The sequence below is a fragment of the Lepus europaeus genome, chromosome 8 (genome assembly GCF_033115175.1).
Source record: "Lepus europaeus isolate LE1 chromosome 8, mLepTim1.pri, whole genome shotgun sequence".
Lineage (NCBI taxonomy): Eukaryota > Metazoa > Chordata > Mammalia > Lagomorpha > Leporidae > Lepus > Lepus europaeus.
In genome coordinates, this window is record NC_084834.1 from 7,596,482 (window position 1) to 7,613,527 (window position 17,046).

The window sequence follows — 17,046 nt, forward strand, 5'->3', positions numbered from 1 at the left end:
GAAATTATACTGGCATGTTTTCTTCATACACCTGTAGAAAACTCTATTAGTCACACCAAAGAAAAGCCTCATAATTTGTAAAATCTTTATATATAACTCAGTATTTCGTATGTAGATTCCAATAAGGAAACAGTCACACAGGTGATGGTCCAAGGAGGAGGCTTGTAATTTAATGAAGTCTGAATTGGCCCCTCCCATGCCCATTCTCAACACACACATGCACACACCCTGCCTTGGCTCTCTGGACTGTCCATCATCACTACACAGTCAACATGTTCTGAGAAGATCAAAGTAAAAGTTTTTCTTTTAAAAGAGATGGAACTAACACCAACTACACCAAAAGGCACTTTACACTATCTTAGACTAGGATAGGGCAAAGAAAAATACAAACCGTTTTGCAGTAGAACAATATACATGGAATTAAATAAAGCAAGTCTGGTAGACTCTTGTTCTGTGATTTTAGGTTTATTTCACAACTTTTATTTTTATGCACAATTGAAAATTAGCAAGAATTCGAATACAGGTCTTCTATAATGAATTTAAGCATCACTTTAATTGATGGAAATTATTAACTGTCCTTTCCTAATTCCTTTACCAAATGTTGTACTCAAAATCTGGATTCCTCCCAGACAAACTCCCTTGGGGAGATGAGGGGGAATTTTGTTTCCCTCTCTTGAAATGAATGTCACATGAATACAATATCGTTCCTAATTTGCAGTAAACCAACTTCATGGAAGAATATTTACTTTATAAATTAATTCCGAAATACAATGTGAGAAAGAGACACACCCAAAAAGAGGCATAATTTTCTACATCTGTTTACTACAGAAGAGAATTTAGCCAAACTAGCACTCTCAAGCCTCATGCCACCCTAATGTCCAAGATGACAGACTATCATAGCCATCGTGAGATGCATATGATTCCATTTTCACTGGAAGCAAACACGACAACAAGAATATGAGAAACTTTTGGTTATTTATCTATTTAGTTGAGAGGCAGAGATATTCCATCTGCTGGTTCACTCCCCAAATGCCCGCAACAGTGGGGCCTGAGTTAAGCTGAGGCCAAGAGCAGGGAACTCCACCCCGGCCTCCCATGGGTGTGGCAGGGGTGCAACTACTTGAGCCATCACCTGCTGCCTCCCGGTGTGAGCATCAGCAGGAAGCTGGATCAGGAGCAGAGCCTGGCCTAGAACCCAGTCATTCCAAAATGGGGTGTTGCTGTCCCAAATCGTGTTTTAGCCACGTCAAACACCGATCCCAGGAGAAACCATTTGGAAGAAGTTTCAGTAGTGGCTGCCTTAAGTGGGGGAATTATAAGTCATTTTTGATTCATAAGTCATTTTTGATTCATAAGTCATTTTTGATTCATAAGTCATTTTTGATTCTTCCTCACAATTCCTCTATATTCTATGAGCCTTATAAAGTTTGACATGGGTACAGAAAGAGCTACGGCTCTAAACTCCCAAATCAAAAAGAAAGAGGCTCTGATGTTACCGGCTGGGAGTGCCAGTGGCAACCTAGAAAGTCGATGACTGTCACACATCACCTACTTGACACTTCTGTTGGCGCAGGCAACTTCCACTGGCGATAATACTGGCAGTTTTACCACATGACAAAGGGAAGAACTGGATTAAAATACTTAGTCTGGGCCGGTGTTGTGGCCTAGCAGGTTAAGCTGTCATCCACAGGCACAGCCATCCAGTAAGGGCCCAGGTTCAATCCCAGGCTGCTCCACTTCCGATCCAGCCCCCTGCTGTGGCCTGGGAAAGCAGTAGCAGATGGCCCAAGTGCTTGGTCCCCTGCATCCATGTGAGAGACCAGAAGAAGCTCCTGGCTCCTGGCTCCAGCCTGGCCACCACACCGGCCATTGTGGCCATTTGGGGAGTGAGCCAGCGGGTGGAAGACCTGTCTCTGTCTCTCTCTCTCTAACTCTGCGTTTCAAATAAATAAATCTATAAAATAAAATACTTACTGTCTCTGCATGGCAGCGCCTCACGGAACAGCCCCGTAGCTCCCCTCCACTGCTGGTATCAGGGCCCCCAGCTCGGCCATCTCCTGCTAGGGGACCAGCCACGTTATCTCCTTATTGCTGACCAAACAAGACCTCCCAGATTCCTCACAGTAGCTGCCCCTGGGGCCGTCACAGGCCTCCCGGGGTGCCCCTAGGAGACCACAACGCCTTCCAGGCAGAGAGGAAACTTGGGCAGACCTCGTGACTGCCCAAGAGCCACTTCCCAGACTAGGCAGTGAAACCCACCAGAGAAGGGGCGACCCCTAACCAGCCCCAGGGGCAGGCCGAGCCCTACCTCACCCTGCGAGGGAGTTTGCCAGTGGCTCATCCTGGAGGCGACTGGGAGACTGCAGAGCCCAGGGCCTTCAGGGGTCGCTGCTGCTTGGGCCTCTCCTTTTGGTCACTGTGCACTGTTTGATTCACAGTTATTTGAGAAGCAGAGAGCTCCTATCAGCTGGTTCACCCCGCCCTCCCAATGCCAACAACGGCCTGGGGTTGGACCAAAGCCCAAACTGGAAACCCCAGGACTCCGTTCAGGTCTCCCGCCTGGGTGGCGGGAACCCAGCCATTTGAACCATCACTGCTGCCTCCCAGGGCCACATTAGCAGGAGACAGAGATGCACCCAGCTGCAACCCCGGGCACTCTGATATGGGGTGCGGCTGTCTTAGCTACTGGGCTGCACCCTTGGCCCTGGGCAGCTCTTTAACCACCCTGGAGCCCTCTCCCAGCCTTGGACCAAATGTAAATAATGCTTTTTGCAGGAATTGGTGGGAAAAACAATGAAATACTTTCTCATGTTTAAATTCTTAAGAGCTCAAAGAAAATAGAAACAATTATGAAAGTGGTGGCTTTTGCAGTATCCCTTCTGTGACTTTATCATTTTGAAAACCTGGACAGAGTTTTTAAATCAAAGTCATAATTGATGCTTTTAGACACGGCTGTTTGAGTATCTCAGGACTTAACAAAAATCCCAGAAATGAGTGTTAGTAATCTTACTTGTTAATGCACATTAGTTGACGTCCTATACGTTTGCATGAGTTCAGTCCGGTCATAAATCCAGGGGTGATCTTTGTCGATCAGTGATTATTCTGTTTCTCTAGACACAAAGGGAGTACACAGTATATTTGGCTCCCTCTGTCTGGCAGACCGTTCTCCAACAGGAGAACAGGCTCTATCCTCTGTTCTGTGCGGACAGTGACAGAGGACTCGGGGCGGGATTTAACCCCTAGCTTTGTCCAGAGGTCGTGCAAATTAGATGCTTTCCCAAAGTAAGAAAAATAACTTCCCCGCCACATTACAATATATAAATATTTTCCCCTGAACTTCGTGTAGTTGAGTCATAAAAATGGTCTGTAGCGTGGGTGGTCACAACGCAGAAGTGTATACAATGGAGCCTGAATTTATCCTGGAAAATATCATTTCCCGGTCTGATAAAGGCTCCAAGATTTGCCTTCTTGTTTATTGCAGAAATTTATGTTTTGTTGCACATTTCTTTGCCTTATGATTACAAAAAATAAATTAGATCCCTTTCCTATATATATATGTAATTTCTCTATTTTTTAAATTTTTTTGTATTTAGGCTTTGGGGGGGATTTACAAAGGTTAGTATTTGTGAGCAAAGGTACAATATTATACAACATGACAGCAAGAGGAGGGGCGCTTCCTGCAGTGACCACAGAAACTTCTGCGCCCAGAAGCACTTGGGGATCTCGAAGTGAAGACTGAATGTTCATGTCTGATTGAAGGGTGAATACAGACAGTGAGGGACAGAGCCCATACAGAGACTGTCCTCACATTCACTCAGTTACCCATCAAATCTCCCTGAGGGCTGGCGTCTGTGTGCTAGGGTCTATGAATAGACTAAGGAGCGTAAGAGATAAATTTCCACTTCCACAGCATTTATATTGTGGGAAAACACCAGCAACATTAAACAAATCTATTTGAATTTTTTCCAGGTTATATTAAATGCTCCAAAATTAGAAAGCAGAACAACATGAGAGACCAGAACCAGAGATAGTGATAAAGAGCCCTCCCCACCCACCCATGTGAGATCTGTAAAAGAAAATTACAGAGAGGGAACAGCAGATCCAATAATAAGGGAAGAGAAGTAGGAAGTAAAAAGAAACAGAAGGCAGGGGCCAGACTACAAAGCACTTATAAGAAATTGATGCTGTGCAAACTCATAGAATGGCGGATGTCCTAAACAGCACGCTGGCCTCAGAATCAGCCCTCAAGGCATTTGGATCTGGCTGAAGAGCCCATGAGAGTATTTCAGGCATGGAAAGCCAAGACACTCTGGGGGGGGGGGGGGGGGAGACCTAGATGAAAGATCTCTGTGAGTGAGATCCCAGCAGAAAGAACAGGCCATCAAAGAAGGAGGTACCTTTCTCTGAAGGGAGGAGAGAACTTCCATTTTGACTATGATCTTGTCTAAATAAGATCGGAATTGGCAAACTCAAAAGGCTTCCATAGCCTTGGCAACTCATGACAAGAGCCTAGGGAGATTACTGACGCCATAAACAAGAGTGCCAATTTGTTAAGTCAACAACAGGAGTCACTGTGCACTTACTCTTCATGTAGGATCTCTGTCCTTAATGTGTTGTACAATGTGAATTAATGCTATAACTAGTACTCAAACAGTACTTTACATTTTGTGTTTCTGTGTGGGTGCAAACTGTTGAAATCATTATTTAATATATACTAAATTGATCTTCTGTATATAAAGATAATTGAAAATGAATCTTGATGTGAATGGAATGGGAGAGGGAGTGGGAGATGGGAGGGTTGTGGGTGGGAGGGTGGTTATGGGGGGAAAAAGCCACTATAATCCATAAGTTGTACTTTGGAAATTTATATTTATCAAATAAAAGTTAAAAAAAAAGAAATTGATGCTGTGTTTGATTCTGAGTGGGAAAGCTACCCAAAATGCATAGCACCATTTATGACTTGGCTCTTCTGAGACTAACAGCTGTATGATCTTTGCTCAAGAAGAGCGTCTTTTTTATAATTATATTCCAGACCCCTCCTTCATCCAGACTTATCCCAACAAGCCCCAGCAGCCATATGGAGTGTGGGTCAGTCTTCAAGACACTTTACTTTTCTAAAATTACTACAAAACTGTATATTATGGGGATGGGAATTGTGGCACAATGGCTTGGTATGCCCCCCCCCCCATTCTCTACAGGAGTGCCTGGGATCAAGTTCCACCTCTGATGCCCATCCTGCTTCCTGCTAATGGGCCTGGTAGACAGCAGAAGATGGCCCAAGTGCTTGGACCCCGCTACCCACGTGGAGACCTGTATGGAGTTCCCGGCTCCTGGCATCAGCCCGGCCCAGCCCTGGCTGTTAGTGGGTATTTGGGAGGAAATGGCGGATGGAAGAGTCCTCTGTGTCACTCTGATTATCAAGTAAATAAAACTTGAAAAAAAAAAAAGACTTATGATGGACATTTTAGAAATAAGTAAACAAAAAGGAATAGTGTCATAATCCCAGGTTTTAACGATGATCAACCATTTTAAGTTTATGTATTTATTTATTATTACTGCAAACTGCACTTTATTTAGTCATTGTTTATATTTGAAACTCTGGGAGCTCGTAATTAACATCCTTGCCTGTAACCCTACAGACACGAGAGAAGGTTCCAGCCTTATATTCCACATCGTTTGGCTATGCTTTGTCCTCGTGAGTCCTTCCAAGCTGGCTGCCACCCGGTTTCACAAGAGTTCTCTTGCCCCCATTGCACCTGGGAGGATCAGGTGCACGCACGCTCGCAGCACCTGCGGTACTTTGGCTTTTCACGTGGGCTTAGGCAGAATTTTCCTCTGAGCGATAGAGACGACATGCCTCCCACTAAAACTTTTTCCTATTCAGGTACTAGCCCAGCTTCAGTTTTCTGCAAAGATTTTAGGTGAGGAACGGGAACAAAGATGATGACAGCTCTCTGGCCACCACCAACTTCAGTGTCTTTGGTTGCTCTGATGTTCAGCTCCATTGGCTGAGCCTTCAGGCCTGAGTTCACCCCCAGCTCCAGGAGCACCTGGGAGACGCCCAACTCAGAATCCTGATCTTTGTGCTCAAGCTGAGCATGGCTGCCCTTGGTTGTATACCAGCTGAAGGAGAGGCCAAGAGCCTCAACTAGGTATTTTATTGTACTTTTTAAAAACACTTCTTTATTTGAAAGGCAGAGTGGCAGAGAAACGGGGAAAGAGGGAAAGAGAGAAAGAAATTTCCATCCACAAGTTCACTCTCCAAATGACTGCAGCCAGGCTGAAGACAGGAACCTGGAACTCCATCCTGGTGTCTCCCACATGGCGGGTGGCAGGGGCTTGGACCATCTTCTGCTGCTTTAGGCTGGTTAACAGGAAGTTGGACCAGCAGCAGAGGAGCCAGGACTGAAACTAGTGCTTCCAGATGGGATGCTAGTACTGGAAACCAAGACTTAGCTGTGCCACGACGCTGCCCTCCTCTGAACTAAGTATTTTAGCCATATAAGCAATACATTGTTCTCTGCAAATAACACACACACACACACAAACTCAAAAAAAGGCACTGAAAATGGCACAGTGCAGAATGCACACTACATCTCCTTCCAGCATGGCCTTTGTATAAATGCATGGGGTGGGATTACTGTTCATGTCGTGTTTTTGTCATTTGGAATCTTTAGCGATCTTTCAGCCGTATTTCTGCTTCTCCTTCTGCCTCTCCTGGAATTCCCAATTTTACCTGAGTTCTTGACACATGCAGAGTAGAAGTGCCTTGGATTGGGAATTCTGTGGATATAGCAAGCCATCTACACAACTGGAAACCACAGGTGAGCACCCTGCTTAGGAATGTGGCTCCCAGTGTCTGACCCTGGCAACCCTGACTGTCCTTGGCCCTCTGCAGGCAGGCAAGCAATAAACCACTCTGTGACTCACTTGCACTGTTTTTCCTGTAAAAAAGCAGAAACAAGTCTCTACATTGAAGTGTCAGGATAACACAGAACACATGTACCCATGGTATTTTCACATACTGTGTACTCAGTAAATGGTTCTTATTTTTATTATTTTTTAAAGATTTATATTTATTTGAAAGACAGAGTTACAGAGAGGCAGAGGGAGAAAGAGAAAGGGAAAGGTCTTCCATCTGCTGGTTCACTCTCCAATTTGCCTCAATGGCCAGAGCTGGGCCAACCCGAAGCCAGGTGCCAGGGGCTTCTTCCAAGTCTCCCACATGGGCGCAAGGACTTGGGCCATCTTCTACTGCTTTCCCGGGCCATAGCAGAGAGCCGGATAAGAAGTGGAGCAGCTGGGACTCAAACTAGCACCCAATTGGGATGCCAGGTGCTTTACCTGCTAAGCTACAGCACCACCCCTATATTTTTGTTATTAAATTTGTCTTCCATGGGATACACAGCAGACTCATAGAATGGCAGATACCCTAAACAGAACCCTGGCCTCAGAATCAGCCCTTAAGGCATTAGGATCTGGCTAAAAAGCCCATGAGAGTTTCTCAGGCATGGAAAGCCAAGACACTGTGGAAAAAAAATGACCTAAATGAAAGATCTCTGTGAGTGAGATCCAGCGGAAAGAACGGGCTTTCAAAGAACATACCTTTCTCTGAAGGGAGGAGAGAACTTCCACTTTGACTATGGCCTTGTCTAAATAAGGTCAGAGTTTATGAACTCAAGAAGCTTCCATAGCCTTGGAAGCTCATGATAAGAGCCTCAGGTGATTACTGATGTCATAAATAAGAGTGTCAATTGTTAAATCAACAACAAGTCACTGTACACTTGCGCCCCATGTAGGATCTCTGTCCTTAATGTTTTACTATGTGAATTAATGGTAAAACTACTACTCAAACAGTACTTCATACTTTGTGTATCTGTGTGGGTGCAAACTGTTGAAATCTTTACTTAGTATATACCAAGTTGATCTTCTGTATATAAACATAATTGAAAATGAATCTTGATGAAGAATGGGATAGAAGAGGGAATGGGAGATGGGAGGGTTGTGGGTGAGAGGGACGTTATGGGGGGGGGGGAAGCTGCTATAATCCAAAAGTTGTACTTTGGAAATTTCTATTTATTAAAGTTTAATAAATAAATAAATAAATTTGTCTCCCAAACAACAAGAAACATTTTTTAAAATGTCATTAGTGAGCCCTGCTTTCCTACCAAATAATAAAATTTCAGGAGTATGTACTGAACGGTGGTATCTGGGATAAATCATTATCTGCTAACTGTGTACCTCAGAAAGCACGTTTGCTTGGTAAGCTGTGAGTGGAAGTCAAACCACGATGTCATGCTGGTGCTCTTGTCAGTCTGTGTGTCTTTTGTAACAAGCCTCTTGCATTGCAGCACTTACTAATGCTTTATTTATGTTCAAAAGATTGGGTCTTGGTCTGTGTTTGAGACTGGCTTGTGATTGAACAGTAGCCATTCCCAAATAAGGGATGGAAAGACCCCGGATGTGCAAAAAGTAATAATAATAATAATAACTGACTACTACCTTTCATTATCAACAGTCATGATTACTGTCCCTGAGAAAAGGGAGAATCTTGTTAGCAATGACATCCTTGAGAACTGGTGGTATACCCATCTAAACTGCTTCCTAATCGAGACAATGATCTCTGTTCTTGGCACAATGACACTAACCGCTCAATTTAAAAATACTGGTTGGGGGGCGGCAGCACCGTGCCACAGCGGGTTAGGCCACCACCTGCAATGCTGGCATCCCATATGGGCGCCAGTTCAAGTCCTGTCTGCTCCACTTCCAATCCAGCTCCCTGTTGAGGTGCCTGGGAAACTAGCAGAGGATGGCCCAAGTCCTTGGGCCCCTGCACCCCTGTGAGAGACCCAGACGAAGCTCCTGGCTCCTGGCTTTGGCCTGGCCCAGCCCTGGCTGTTGCAGCCATTTGGGGAATGAACCAAATCAAAGATTTCTCTCTCTCTCTCTCCCTCTCTCTCTCTCTTTGCCCCTCCCTCACTCCCTGTGACTCTGCCTCTCAAATAAATAAATAAATTTTTAAAAAAAACAAAAACAAAAATATTGGAGGAGAGAGTAAAGAATAATTAATTTTTGCAGAACATATTAATAGAAGTAACCAGGCAACAACCATTCATGAAGTTCAGACTAGCTTTTTTCCCTTCTTGCTTGGCTCTGCAGGGGAAGACAGTAGATCTGTGGAATGCTTCATCTTTGAGCTACTTTTTAAAATAGGTGGAATAAATTTACTAATAAAAATCTTTGAAGCATTTACAAATCATCAGTATAAAAGCATTATTTTGGGGCTGGCGCTGCGGTACAGTAGGCTAAGCCCCTGTTTGCAGCACAGGTATCCCTTATGGGCGCCAGTTCATATCTCAGCTGCTGCTTTTCCAATAGAGCGCTCTGCTGTGGCCTGGGAAAGCAGGAGAAGATGGTCCAGGTCCTTGGGCCCCTGCGCCCATGTGAGAGACCCGGAAGAAATTCCTGGCTCCTGGCTTCGGACTGACCCAGCTCCAGTTGTAGTGGCCATTTGGGGAGTAAACCAGCAGATGGAAGATCTCTCTCTCTGTGTGTGTTTCTCCCTGTCTCTGTCTGTAACTCTGCCTCTCAAATAATTTTTTCTTTTACAAAAAGGATTATCTCTGTTCATTGGCTAAATGTTGACTAAGTCTGCAATTGAAATTCTGACAGATAATTTGATGGAAATTAAATTACCTTTTAAATAATATATTAAGTATAATTTGTGTTATTTTAATTGTAATTAAATGTGAGTAACCATGAAACAAGGTAATACTTTCATTTTGTAAAAATCATAAACAAAAAAAATTTAACTCAGATTTTTATAATTTAACGTTGTTAAAAGATTGCACAATCTGCCTCACTTTGTGTAAAAGATTAAAAATTGGGAGATGGGGATACAGCATCAAAAGATTGCTCATCCAGGAAAACTGTCAAGTATCTGTCTTTAGATTTCACCATTCTAGAATTGATACAGTAAGAGTGATTCATAAACCAGCAAGTGGTAGATCTGTATCTGCCTTTCAAACAAATTATATATATATATATATATATATATGAAATTTTAAAAATCAAAGATTTCTTGTGATTCTATGGATGCCAATTCACTATTTGTCAGGTAAATATACTGCTTACAGAATATAATCACAATAAGAAAATTATTTTTTTTTGACAGGCAGAGTGGACAGTGAGAGAGAGAGATAGAGAGAAAGGTCTTCCTTTGCCGTTGGTTCACCCTCCAATGGCCGCTGCGGCCAGCGCATCACGCTGATCCAAAGCCAGAAGCCAGGTGCTTCTCCTGGTCTCCCATGGGGTGCAGGGCCCAAGCACTTGGGCCATCCTCCACTGCCCTCCCGGGCCACAGCAGAGAGCTGGACAGGAAAAGGAGCAACCAGAACAGAATCCGGTGCCCTGACCAGGACTAGAACCCGGGGTGCTGGCGTCGCAGGTGGAGGATTAGCCTAGTGATCCGCGGCACCGGTCAAACATTTATTTTTAAAAACAATGCATTCAGCTTCTCATTTTATATTAAATAACCCTAGGGATGTAAAATATTTCATTAATATAAAATTAGAAGCTTATGCTTTGTTATTTATTTGAAAGTTTGTTTTTAAAAACTACCAGAGGGGCCAGTGCTGTGGCATAGCTGGTAAAGCCACTGCTTGCAGTGCCAGCATCCCATATGGGCACTGGTTCAAGTCCTGGCTGCTCCACTTCTGATCCCACTCTCTGTTATAGTCTGGGAAAGCAGTAGAAGATGGCCCAAGTCCTTGCACCCATGTGGGAGACCCTGAAGAAGCTCCTGGATCCTGGCTTTGGATCGATACAGCTCCACCCATTGCAGCCATCTGAGAAGTGAACCAGCAGATGGAAGACCTCTTTCTCTCTGCCTCTGCCTCTGTGTAACTCTGCCTTTCAAATAAATAAGTAAATATTAAAAAAAAAAACTACCAGGAAATTCAAGTAATTTTTATCTTCCTGAGAGCACTTCAGATTCCTTAATAATTTTTCTTATGTCTCAAAAATTTGATTGTTAAAATATTTTTATATTAAATGGTAGAGTATATTTTTGTCCAGTATTTTGTCATCAGTTTATCATGCAATTATAAACACACTCTTCTGGAAGCAGAGACTAGAATTTCACATGATATATCAAAATCAAAAATTGTAAATACAAAAACTTTTTACACATAGCAAAGATTGCAGACCCTGGGAGGCAGCAGGTGGTAGCTCCAGTAGCTGAGTCCCTGCCAGTCACCTGGGAGACTTGGATTGAATTCCAGATTCCTGCCTTCAGCCTTGGTCTGACCCAGCCCTAGGCGTTGCAGACACTTGGGAAGTAAATCAGAAAGTGGTAGATTTGTGTGTGTGTATGCCTTTCAAGCAAATTGTATGTATGTAAATATATGTAATTTTAAAAAGCAAAGATTTCAGGCTGTCTCCAATACCCTAATTACATAAGAAATGTAAGTTATTTAAGTAGTGTGGAAGTTAACCTCACCGATGTTATGATACAATACTCCACCTTCATCCCCTCCACTCCATGACCACTGCTGCTTCTTTCTCTGGCCGTGAGCTGGCAGGATATCCTGCAGCTTCTTAATAATCTTCAGAGCAAATCTAACGCGGTCAGACACGGACTGCACAAGGGTGACAGAGAATACTTGCACTCACACTGAAAGCAGGTTTACTCTGTGTTTTAAGAGCTATGGAATATCTGGTCATTTCTAAACTGAAATTTCAGCGTTTGTCCAGATGTTTGACATTAAGGAGACCCAGTCTAACTCTAAGTTAATAGAAAATCGAATATATATTATCAACTGTGCTACCTGGAGGGTAGTACAAACAGAAGGAAAGAAATCGAAGAGGTTAAAAAGGCAGGACATGGGGCCGGCGATGTGGCACAGCAGGTTGGGCCCCTGCGTCCACACCAGCATCCCATACAGGTGAGGGTTCGATTCTCAGCTGCTCCCCTCCAGTGACAGATGTCAGCCTAAGGGTTTGAGCCACTGCACCCACGCTGGAGACCTGGATGAAGTTCCTGATCCTGGCTCCTGGCTTCAGCCTGGCCCGGCGCTGGCCAGGGCAGCCATCTGGAGAGTGAACCAGCAGACGGAAGATCTCTCTGTCTCTCCCTCTCTATATAACTGTGCCTTTCCAAGAAACAAATAGATCTTTAAAAAATAAAAATAAATTACTGGCTGACTCAGTGTGAGTAGTTGACATTCTTCAAATGACACTCTGTTAAAGCAATCCTAATTTCAGTCACTTTCTCTCCCTTGTTGGTGACTTAAGCGAGATAATGAAATGAACCTCTGTGCCTGAAACAGATTGTGAAAAGAAAGAAGGGCACGAATCTCTTCGTCTTCATCTATTTTAGGTCATCATAAATAAATTGGAACAGATAAAAACAAAACCACAATGATGATAAGCAAAAAGTCCTCTTCGATATTTGTAGTATTCATCATGTATATATAGAAGGAACAAAAACTCACTGGGGTCAAGATAGTGTCAAATGGAACATTCACAACTATATCTTGTCTGTTCCAACAGGAGATTCTATTAGAAATAGGGGTCTGGCACTGTGGCCTAGTGGGCTAAACTCCACCTGCGGTGCCGGCACCCCATATGGGAGCCAGTTTGTGTCCGAGCTGCTCCTCTTCCGATCCAGCTCTATGCTGATGGCTGGGAAAGCAGCAGAAGGTGGCCCAAGTGCTTGGGCTCCTGCACCTGCGTGGGAGACCCAGAAGAAGCTCTTGGCTTTGGATCAGCTCTGCTATAGACACTGTGGCCATTTGAGCAGTGAACCAGTGGATGGAAGACCTTTCTCTCTGGCTCTGACTCTGTAATCTACCTCTCAAATAAGTAAATAAAAATCTTTTGGCAGGCGCCGCAGCTCACTAGGCTAATCCTCCGCCTTGCGGCGCCAGCACACCAGGTTCTAGTCCCGGTCGGGGCACCGATCCTGTCCCAGTTGCCCCTCTTCCAGGCCAGCTCTCTGCTGTGGCCCGGGAGTGCAGTGGAGGATGGCCCAAGTGCTTGGGCCCTGCACCCCATGGGAGACCAGGATAGGCACCTGGCTCCTGCCATCGGATCAGCGCGGTGCGCAGGCCTCAACGCGCCTACCGCGGCGGCCATTGGAGGGTGAACCAACGGCAAAAAGGAAGACCTTTCTCTCTGTCTCTCTCTCTCACTGTCCACTCTGCCTGTCAAAAAAAATAAAATAAAATAAAATAAATTTTAAAAAAAAAAATCTTTTTTAAAAAAAGAAGAAATATGTGTACCATATAGGGATTAAAATTATGACAGTAAAGAAACCTGAGACTAAAAAAGATTAACACAAGATTAACACAACACAGCAGAGATTCAGTAGAGTATGAAAAGGAAGAGGTTGAATATCTAGGATAATAATGCCAGCTTGACAGATAAGTGACACTCACATTTGTTTTTTCATTCTCATCAGAAATGTAGATCATGGCCAGTTCCCACCAGTTACTTTCTCCTCTCGAATCATCTCCTAGCAATTTAGGAGACTGATGTGTCTTCCCTATGCCTGAGACATATACAATTTAGATTAGATATAAATTTAGATAGGCAAATAAAAGATTAGCCAAATGAAGTAATTACAATGAAGGTGTAAATTTAGCTTCTTGGTTCAAGACCCAGAGGGGCTCCCCATGCAGAGCTCTGAGGCTGTGTTTACCAGAACTGTCATGAGGTAAAATACACCTCACACAAAGCAGATACGTGCCGAGAGGAGCTTGTGGTTGTACAAGGGTTTATGTCCTGAATTTTAAATGCGTATAATAAAACTCCTCTTAAATGTGAACTCCATTCACTAGACTTGCCTTGTTTGTCCTATTCCTGTAATCAAATGTACCCACTACACCATATAACTTCCCATATGAATATATACACATGATGTACATATATTATATATACATATACACATGATGTACATATATTATGTATACATATACACATGATGTACATATATTATATATACATATACTCATGATGTACATATATTATATATACATATACACATGATGTACATATATTATGTATACATATATATGTATATGGGATGATGTTATAATGCTGCAGAATTTGACTAAAATTCTAGCCCTTGTTAAACTCAGCATAAAGAGGAACCTCAGAGAGTATAAGTGTATGGTTCCCTCCAAGTTTATTCTTACTGTGGCGTACAAATTCCTTTCCTCACTTTGCGAGCCTACTCTGTGAATGGGTTACACTGTTACTGAGTGCCATTGTTCAATTAGGAAAAGTTTCTCCCGTAGGTAGCCCAAAGGAATCCTCAACAGTAAACAAGTAGAGGAGACAGCCATCCGTTTAGTAATTCTGCCTTGAAATTTTCTTTCTACTGTGTTTTGCTGAGAGAAATTCTGGTGCATCAGAGGAAAAAGAAAAATATCACTGAGACTAAAAAGATGCACGCAACACAGCCGAGATTCAGGAGGGTATGTGAAGGAAGAGGTGGAGCGCCTCTGCCAACCTTATTTTAAGGCGAGACTCCTAAGGAAAATAACACTCCATTGTCCTCTGTTAGAATGGGGAGGAAACATTGATATGTTAACCACCCTCTCATGCTGAGGTGTGACAAAATGACCAGTAAAGAATTTTAAAATTTAAGTTGTTTCCATAAGACTGTCATTCCATCCCGACTACTTCCTTGAACGCATTTAACTGGGTATGGCCTTAGTGTCACATTTTACTAAGAGCAGAGTGGGAATTAAATGGGTAAAACGGGGCCTCCTAAAAGTAAACAAGTGAAGAATCCATTGAAGTTCCTTCACATTCAAGCCCTCTTGTTTTAGCTTCCCCTTTGTCGTGCTGCCTCCACTTCTCATTCTCTCTACATTTCCTCTGTTACTTAGCCCTTCCCTTCTTCTCCTTTTCAAATGAGTGGATTCCCATGGATGTTTTTCTCTTCACACACACACACACACACACACACACAAGAGGCATCCATGCAACCCCTCACCCCCACTGCATCTGCTACTGATTGGCGTCTACCAAAAAGGACAAAGGGTCACAGGAGCCATCCTTCAGTGTGCATGCAGGGTTCTGGCAGACCGGCTGGAACTGGTGGAAGCAACTGTCATTACAACACTGCCGAATTAACTAATTGGATCCGTATGTGCGACCTTACATGCTTTTAAAAAGAAATTAACTTCAACGTGTAGTTCTGATTCCAGTAAGAAAGAGTGCAGAAGTAGAAGCACACACCTATAATAATTCATCAGTTTACTTCTTTGCAAGGTAGTATACCAAGCTTTTACAGAGACCTTATATTAATAGGTCTTTGCAACCGTATGATAGAATAATTAGATGTAATTTATTTATAAGAAAGAAGTAGCCTATCCTAAATAATTGTTTAAGTATTTACATGCATGCACACATGTTTTGGAACTCCATAGTTACTGTTTCTGAAAATCAGCATTTGGCTCAGAGTTCAGAGTCAGAAATATAAAGTGATCTGTTCATTTGAAGTATGAATGAAACTTAAAATTTTTAAAAGCTTCAACAAAGATATAAAATACTCTTCACTATAAATATGTAAGGAAACATCACAATGTTTGAAGTATGATAAGGATTGGCTTATAGGTTTATGTGAAAAGGTACCCAGCAACTGAAAACAGGAACTCCGACTTCAAATCCTAGCTCTGTTGGTTCCTCACTCTGTAACCCTGGAGAAATATCTCCTCTCCATATATATCAGTTGCCTAACTTGTTTTTCATTTTTAAAGATTTTATTTATTATTTATTTGAGCTGTAGAGTTACAGACAGTGAGAGAGAGAAAGGCCGTCCATCCTCTGGTTCACTCCCCAAATGGCTGCAATGGCCAGAGCTGCACCAATCCGAAGCCAGGAGCCAGGAGTTTTTTCCAGGTCTCCCACCCGGGTGCAGGGGCCCAAGCACTTGGGCTACTTTCTACTGCTTTCCCAGGCCATCAGCAAAGAGCTGGATCAGAAGAGCAGCAGCCGGGACTAGAACTGGCGCCCACAGGGGATGCCAGTGCCACAGGAGGCAGATTAGCCCACTGCACCACAGCACTGACCCCAGTTGCCCAATTTGTAAACAAGGCCCAACAGAATGGTTACACAGATTAAACGAGTTAATTCAAGTGAAGTTCCTACAACAATGCGCGGTACACAGTAGGTGATGTCGAGGTGAGTGCTGTCTCTGACAAAAATCGTTATTGCTAAACATTTGTTCTGTTCCTGGTTTTGCTTTGGCCTTCAGCAAGTCACTTAATGCCAGTTTTCTTGCAAAAAGGAAGCAAACTGGACTTCATTTCTCTGGATATATATCTCGGTGACCTTTATTGGACTTCAAAAGCACATAAAATAGTTTAAACATCGTTCTGAGTGATACAGGTTCAACAAACATAAAGCAGATACAAACATGTCTAGCTCAGGTGCCAAGTTTGGGGAATGCAGAAGTAACTGTGCAATAATAGTGAAACACACCTACTAGCCTGGTCACGGGGCGTGACGGACAACTGTATGCTACATTCTTATAAAGTAACCTGTGTGGACACTCACTACAGGAAGGAGAGCATTGGCAATCACTCAAGACGTGGTCAGGGTACAAGTCTGGCAAAGTGTAGCAGTGCCAGACAACTGGCCTGAGCAGCCTGCGATTCCACTAACTGGACTGGATTCTCCATAAAAGAGAAATGCTATTTTGTTGGGAATGAAGTAAGGGTCAGTTAAGAGAATGAAACTCTTAGAAATTGACCAGAAAGGTTTTGTGTACTTTTTTAGCCACACATTAATTAGCATGCTACCACCTTAATGTTCTATCTGAGACCTGGGGTGCTGGGTGTTTTCTTTCTCACAAAGTACGAAAGTACAACAGGATTGCTGCTCACAGGAGGGGCTCATTTCATGTTTATTGAGTGAATTAATGAACCCTCATAAATTTTCATTAAAAGGAATCAAAGTAGAGCGAAAAGTTAGGGTTTCATAGAACTTTGGAATCTGTAAACTTTAAAAGCCTAAATTCCTCATTTACTTATT

The 17,046-nt window shown here is 43.2% G+C and overlaps 1 pseudogene; it reads right to left on the reverse strand.

Annotated features, from left to right (window-relative positions):
- Nucleotides 1-5,584: 5,584 nt before the first annotated feature.
- LOC133765756 (small ribosomal subunit protein eS7-like) lies at nucleotides 5,585-13,475 on the reverse strand (annotated as a pseudogene).
- Between the last annotated feature and the right edge of the window lie 3,571 nt (nucleotides 13,476-17,046).